Raw genomic sequence first — 7935 nt, 5'->3', positions numbered from 1 at the left:
AGCAAAGTTTAATGAAATCAATGAAGTAGCACTGATTTGGAGTAATTGAGAATCCAACCATGTGTTCTAATGCCAAAGAATCTGGATATTTCTAAGGGCTTATATTAATTTCCTTTCTGGGAAGCGGGGGATGGGGAAGGGGGGGTTGGGAGGAGTCAGGAATTAAAGTCCATTTGCTTTGGGAAATGAAGTTCTATGTAAGGTAGCAGAGACAAGAAAACACCTGCACAGATATTGTAAAATCTTGACATTTTTCTTTCTGCCTTTGTAATTGAAGTGTATTTTGTCTTGATGTGCCAGCCAAATTTCCACTCTCTACACTCCTGTACAGGCTGTTCTCACCACTCTGAAATGAGAATGTAGCTAGTGTTTGGAGATCCTGTGAATTGGTTTTGATCTGAATGACTACTAGATGAAAACATTAGAAGGCCTCTGGGCCATGTAACCTGAACCATGTAGGCACTAGAGTTGGGTGCACAGTGCTTTTCATTTACATGTGCTAAGGGGAATTTTTACAAGCTTGTTAGAACTATGAACAATTGAAATCTGGGGCTAATGTCACTATGTCTAAATTTTCTTTACTCCACTGAGTAGGAACAGTACAGCAGTTAAGAACTGATTTTGCCACTTTTTAGCAAAATAATACAGCTCACAGAAAAGAGTATAGTAGAAGGAACAGATAGATAATACTTTATGAGATCTGCTAATATTATGTAGAGTGTAACCACTCTGATTTGACAGGCACACATTAAATGCTCATTATGTAATATTTGGAATGGCTTTTGCACATTGCAGATTTGGTATAGCAAATTAATTTTGTTTTGTTCCTTGCACCAGAACAAAGCTCTTCAGCTGCTAAAATGGACAGCTAAGTCCCTCACCCAAAGAAGGCAGGCTCAAGGAGACTTCTCCTAGGAGGGTTTAGATGCTGATGATCATATTTGGAGGCAGACCTAATCCATCAGAATCTATCTTCAGACTCACAAAAAACAGTCAGTCTTTACTTTAAAAGCAAGTTTTACACCATGTACCTCAGAAGCACAGGAATCCTCAGCTGGCAAAGGAGGAAACATGCAAAAAAAGGTGACACCTCAAGTTTTCAAGAGCAGGTGCTGACCTCAAGGTCGTCAACAAGTTTGTCTCCCAAAAAGTAAGAGCTGTTGGGATGACTGTGGAAGAAGAATGCACTGCATCTTGGTTTGCATTTCGCAAGAGATTCAGTCCTCTAATGTTAATGTTACTTCATAAAGTATGTAGAAAGTGGACACTACCCCTGTTATTAATGCAAACCAGCAACTAAATTCAGAAATACAGATGCTTAGTTTTGGATTTCAAATGTATTTGACAGGAGAACAGCAGTTGTTCTACGTACAAGCACCAAACAAATAGAAGTTTAAGAGACTGGATAAAGATTGAGGGCTGCATCTTCAGCCTTAGACATCCAAGTTCCTCTCAGGTCCTTTCACAGAGCTTAACTCTAGTAACTAAGGTAAGATCACTAAGTTAGTAAAGATTCAGGTCCCATATACAGATCTTCCAAATCTTTCTGTATCCCATTTTTCCCCACATCTAATGTCCATGTTCTCATCATTCATCATCAGCATTCTCAGGTCTTTTGTTCCTATATACAAATATTGCAAGTATGCCATTAAAAAAATTATTATTAGTAGAGTTGTTGTTGCTGTTGTTGTTATTCAAAAGATTTATGACACTGGTTTTGTTCAAATCAAGCTTCAAATCTGCTTATTATTACCATTATTAACCAAGTGCAGGGAATGAGCACCTGAGCACGATTTGAGAAGTATACATATTGCAGAAGCATGGTAGGAATCCAAAGAATATTGGTGTATCCTACAGAAAGCAGTGACGCCACGCCTGTGCACATATATGAAAGACTACACTGTAGGAGTTTTAGTAATGCCATTTTGTTTTTCTCCCGGTAGCTTCAGTCGGTCTCGGCTGCCTTGGTTGTTCCTGGTTGGGGGTGCACCTACGTACCCCCCTGCCCAAGCAACTCCGGCAAAGCTCCCAGGCACAGGCAACACTTAGCAAGCTTAGTTATAGTGATATTCAGCTCTTAGCAGTGATCAGCTCTTTTGCAGTGATTCTCAGCTCATAAGCTTGCTAAGGTGCCCTGGCAGACACAGGGAGAGAGAGAAGTGCCGTATGAAGTTCCACAGATGAATCTTTATTAGCTTCTTCCGTGAAGGGTTCCAGGGACAGCTCTTCTACTGAGCTGGGGGAAAAGTGGGGTTTTTATAGGGTACCGAGGTTTTGAGAAGGGGTCCAATAGTATGAGTCGGGGTAGAAAGTGACCTATTGTCTTACAGGGAGATAAGAGAGGGTCCAAGCGCGGGAGAAGGGTTATTTTGGCCTAGTCACCATGACTAGGCATTTCTGCCCTTAGGCGACTGACCGCCAGAGAAGCCTACCAGGCCTCACAGCTGCAACAATTCCACTTTCTGTATTTAATAAAAAAGCGTTCCCAATACTTCTTTTAAAGCAATAGACAAGGCATGAGAACATAACTAATACAATGACAATTACAATGAAAATCCACAGAATTCCCTTAACAAGAGATGCAACCCATCCTGTAAATCCCCATTGACCAAAAAGGTCATTGACCCAGTCTGGGTTCTTTTCTATTTTTAAGTCCTTCACAAGTTCTCTCAGTTTTTGGATGTTTGCGTGGATGGATTGTGAGCGTGACAAGAGATTGAAGCAGCACATCCCTTCAAAGTCTTGGCATCCGTGTCCATGGGCGAGCAGCAAGAAGTCAATTGTGGCGCGGTTCTGGAGAGATGCATGTCTTGTGGTTTCCTCATCTTTTAAAAGATCACTCAGGGCAGCAGATGTAGCGTTGGCTTGCTTACTAAGCCAGCAGCCTAGGTGATTTATTTCACCAAGGGCCTTAGCTGCAGCTACCCATGGTAAGAATAGGGAACCGCAATTCTTTTTGGTTCATTCCAATTGTATAATTTGGGATCACAGTTTTCATCAAATTCTGTATAGGATCTTTTGTGGCGATTTGCTTCGCTTTCTTTTTTCCAATTATGTAACAAGGTAATATTTGGTGTGAGGGTAGAAAGTCTCCCAAGGCTACAGGGACCTCCCTGAAGGCGTGAGGGGATCCCAGCCCATACTCGGTCACCACAGATGAGAAACATTCCTTTGGGTAGTACTTTGGGATGGAGAGAGGATACAGATATCACGCGAGTGGTGTAATTGCACCAATCCGGATAGTTATAGGCTTTGTTAATGGGTGATATGTCTTTTTTGTATGTGTTTTTTACCTGGTTAATTTCTGGCCCATTATTCCTTGGGCGTCTATAGTAAAATTTGACACAGTATGCTGCTTTGGTGGACCCCAGCAAGTCCAGTTCTTGGGGTTCCTCTAGGGCATTAGGTAACATTTTTGTCCAATCATCCCAAGTATCTACTGCATTGGGTCTCTTACCTGTGATGCAGAGGAGCTCTGAGTTACAGACGGGCCAGTCATCTGCTACGAAAGGAATCCCTACTAGACATGTGGAAAGTGGGTTATCAACGCTCCCCATGGATAAGCACATGTTATCCTGTTTCAATGTTTTTGGTAAGGTTACCCAAACATTATGACTAGGCTGTGGGCTAATCCAGCCGCAGGCATACAGTACGGTGAAGAGCATCCAAACAGAAGTGAGGAGAGCACCAGTTTTCATCTCTGGACAGGGATAAGACTTCTGATAGGGGATATAAGCAAATTTGTTATCTTTCATGATGGGAGGAGAGGGTTAGGGTTTTTTCCCTCATTCCATTTCTCTGCTCCTTCCCCCCTCCCCCCCCCCGTTTTTTTTTCTTTGTTTGTTTTTTTTTATCAAGGGATGGGTAAGTGGGTGTGAGGTTAGGGGTTTTTGGTAAGAGCTGGAAAAGGGAATAATAGGGGTTTTTAAGGTAATTTTTTTTTTTTTTTTTAAAGATAATAACATGTAATTCAGAGGACAAGTTTGTGTTCAAGCTATGTCTGGCTTATAGCTTGACTGATGCAGCAGAATGTTATTCATCTTTTCTGTTTCTTCTGCTGTCGTGTGATGGGTCGGTTTTTTCTTTGGTACGTGGATATTCGGCGATGCCTTCATCTCCAGGCAGAACTTGTCTGGTTTTGAGGCGGTCTTGTATTCACCTCAGAGGAACTCTTGTCAGTGTCTGACTGAGTCGTGTTTGTAGTGCCTAGGTATGGTTTTATGTGTTTTCCTGGGTACCATCTTGGGCCAGATGGTAGTGAAACACACGCATATCCTCTACCCCAAGTAATTAACTGGAAAGGCCCAGAAATTTGATGTGTCTCTGGGTCCTTCACTAGCACGGGTGGCTTCTCAGCAAGCTTTGCTTGGGTGGTATTTGCAAAGTGGCGAAGTACTGGAGGGTCGGGCTCTGATGTTGTACCATTTAGGAAGTTGGATGACATAGAGAGCCTTGCAGAGTCTTTCAACTGGAGATATGATTTTTGTTTCACTTTGCTGCTGATTGAGGACTCTTTTGAGGGTTTGATGTGTTCTCTCTATGATGGATTGTCCTGTGGGGTTTGCAGGTATGCCTTTCTTGTGTTCTATTCCCCAGTCACTGAAGAATTCTTTTAACTTACGAGAGGCATAGGCAGGTCCATTATCTGTTTTGATCTGTTTTGGTACTCCCAGGGTAGCAAAGGCAAGGAGGAAGTGCTTTATGGCATGCTGTGTAGTTTCTCCTGGATGAGATGATGCAAACACTGCTCCAGAAAATGTGTCAACAGATACGTGCACATACTTTGACCTTCCAAAAGGTGGGAAGTGAGTGACATCTATCTGCCACTGCTGGCAGCTGTTAAGTCCTCAGGGATTGACTCCCGTCCCCACAGATGGTATCTGGTAGCTTTGGCAGTTCGGGCACGTGGCAACAATAGCTTTTGCTTGATCTTTTGAGAGCTTGAACATTCTGATAAGGGCAGCTGCATTTTGATGATAAAATGCATGTGACAACTTTGCCTGGGCAAAGATGTCAGGGATGTTAGCAGTCTCTAGTGCCATGGCCAATGCATCTGCTTTCCTGTTCCCTTCTGCGATGATACCTGGGAGGTCAGTGTGTGACCTCACATGCATTACATAGTAAGGTTGCTTTCTGTGGGAGATTAAGCATATTAATGCAGAAATCAATTGGTGTAACTTTGGATTGGAAACGTCTTTGAGAAGGGCTTGTTCTGCCCTCATAGCTATACCTGCAACATATGAAGAGTCTGTAACAGGATTAAAGGCTTTGTCTTTGAATTTCTCAAAGGCTCTGACAACAGCTGCTAACTCTGCAATCTGTGGAGATCCCTCCACAATTTGGACATCAGATTCCCATTTTTGGGTCTTAGGGTCTTTCCATGTCATTAACGACTTGTGGGATGACCCCGAGCCATCTGTAAAGACTGTTAGAGCTTTGAGAGATGTTCTACTCTGTACTAATTTTGGGGTCAGATTAAAGGTTATATTAAAAAGTTTATGTTTTGGGATATGGATGGAAATTTGGCCTATATAGCTATCTAGGGCGTACTGGAGATTTTCATTGTTGTGAAGCAAATGCTCCAGGTCTCCACTGGTTAATGGCATGTATATGCATGTGAATTCACACCCTGCAAGAGAATGGAGGCGAGTTCTGGCCTTTTTTATTAGATGTGCCATGATTTCTTGGAAGGTGGTAATTGTCTTTGTAGGTTGGTTGTTTGTGAAGATCCATTCAAGTATCAATAAAGGGTCTCAAAGCTGAGTATCCCACTGGAAAATCAGTCCATGGAACTGGGGTGCTTTTCCCAGAATGACAAACTGGAAAGGCAGACTAGGCTCGAAGCGATGGGCTCGGTGTGAAGATAGGGCTTCTTGGACTTTGGTGATGGCATCTCAGGCTTCTGTTGTGAGAGTGCGTGGAGAGTCCAGGTCTCCGTTGCCACGGAGAAGGTTGAACAGGGGAGCAAGGTCCTCTGTTGTAATTCCTAGCAGAGGACGTACCCAAATGATGGATCCACACAGACTATGTAAGTCTCTCAGAGTTTTTGGGTCATCTCGGATGACGAGCTGCTGGGGTACGATGGTCCTTTCCCGGATCTGGAATCCAAGATAAGTCCATGGGTTGGTGTACTGTATTTTGTCTTCACGGATCTCGAACCCTGCTTTTTATATGGTTTCAATAGTCTTTGTAACCGCTTTGTCTAGGTAGGCTTTGTCTGATGCACAGATGAGGATGTCATCCATATAGTGGTAGATGATTGCATCTGGAAATAGGCTCCGAACGGGAGACAAAACATGAGCAACATACCATTGGCATATGGTAGGTGAGACCTTGAGACCTTGGGGAAGAAAAAGCCAATGATATCTTTTGAGTGGAGCCTCTCTGTTAAGAGAGGGGACAGAAAAAGCAAACCGTGGAGCGTCCTGGGGGTGCAGCAGAATACTGAAGAAACAGTCTTTAATATCTATGATGGCAAGTGTCCAGTCTCGAGGCAGCATCGATGGTGAAGGCAGTCCAGGCTGAAGGGGGCCCATGTCCTCAGTTACCTCACTGATTTTACGCAGGTCCTGGAGGAGTCTCCACCTGTCCGTTCCAGGCTTTTGCAGTACAAAGACTGGGGTGTTCCAAGGGCTGGTGGTCTCGACGATGTGACCTTTGGCAAGCTGTTCTTCTACAAGTGCTTGTAGTGCACGCAGTTTTACTTTAGGGAGGGGCCACTGTTCGATCCAGATCGGAGTTTGGCATTTCCAGGTGAGCTGAGGGGTATCTGGTAGTGCGTGCTCCTCAGTGGTCCCAATTAGAAATCCCGACTGGGAATTTGTAAGGAAGCTCCTGATTGGGATAAAACATCCCTTCCCCAAAGGGTGATGGGGGCCCTTACCACAAATGGGTGGATAGTTGCCAACTTGCCTTCAGGCCCTTCGACGAGCACGTTGTGCTTGCTTCGCATGGACACTGTAGCTCCACCGGTCCCTGAAATCATACCCGGTACCAGTTGTAGTTCCCAGTTTGTTGGCCATTCTGAACGAGCAACGAGGCTCACATCTGTGCCCGAGTCCAGGAGTCCCAGTCGGTGGATCTTCTCACCTTTGCAGGATAGGCCACACTCGATGGTAGGCTTATTAGGTCCCAAAACTTGTGCCCACATTGCTATAGGGTTGAGAGGAAGCTGTTCCTTGTGATTTTTTGGGAGTAGAAAGGCTTGTGCAATTGGAGTTCCCTTTAAAAGAAAAAATGGTAAGTCTGTGCAGCACAGCTGGACCAAGATTTCTTGACCTGGGTGCACTGTTTGTACTGCTGGAAACACAAAAATTTCATCCGGCCCATTAATGGTATCACCTATAATTAAAATGTCAAAAGGACCTCCTTTTGGCCCATACTTGCCAGTAGGGACACGATAAACATCCCTCTTTTTTAAGTCAATGGATAAAGCAATTACCAGCTGGCGCCGGGTTCCCGTCTGTATTGCTCTGTATGTTGGATCCCCTTCATGTGATGTGGCATCTCCTGGAATGATGCATGGTTGGGTCTGCATGGCTTTTGATTTGTTGTCTTGGCGTGGAGCCTGACCACGCTCCGCTGGTAGTTTCCCGAACACTGCTGGAAGCGCTGCCGATTTTGGGGCCTTTGGTAGGCGTTACAGGGAATTTGGATAGGTGACCTATCTGGACAGTCCTTTATAAAATGTCCAAAGTCTCCACAGTGAAAGCAGCGGGTCTGGTCTTTGGAAGTCACTACTGCAAATGCACCAGAAACTCCTTCTGCAATACCCTTAGCAACTGCTTGGGCTGTGTTTTCAGTGGAGAGGTGACGTGTACAGCTTTCCACCATTTGTTCTGTGGTAGGTTCTGTATCCAAGGGTAGGGCTCTCAGAATAGTTTTACATTGTTCGTTAGCATTGCTCATGGCAAGTTTGCATAACAGTTCTTTTCT

The sequence above is a fragment of the Prinia subflava genome (assembly GCF_021018805.1).
Source record: "Prinia subflava isolate CZ2003 ecotype Zambia chromosome W unlocalized genomic scaffold, Cam_Psub_1.2 scaffold_2cwr_NEW, whole genome shotgun sequence".
Taxonomy (NCBI): domain Eukaryota; kingdom Metazoa; phylum Chordata; class Aves; order Passeriformes; family Cisticolidae; genus Prinia; species Prinia subflava.
The sequence above is the reverse complement of the archived record's forward strand: the minus strand, read 5'-3'. Positions refer to the sequence as shown.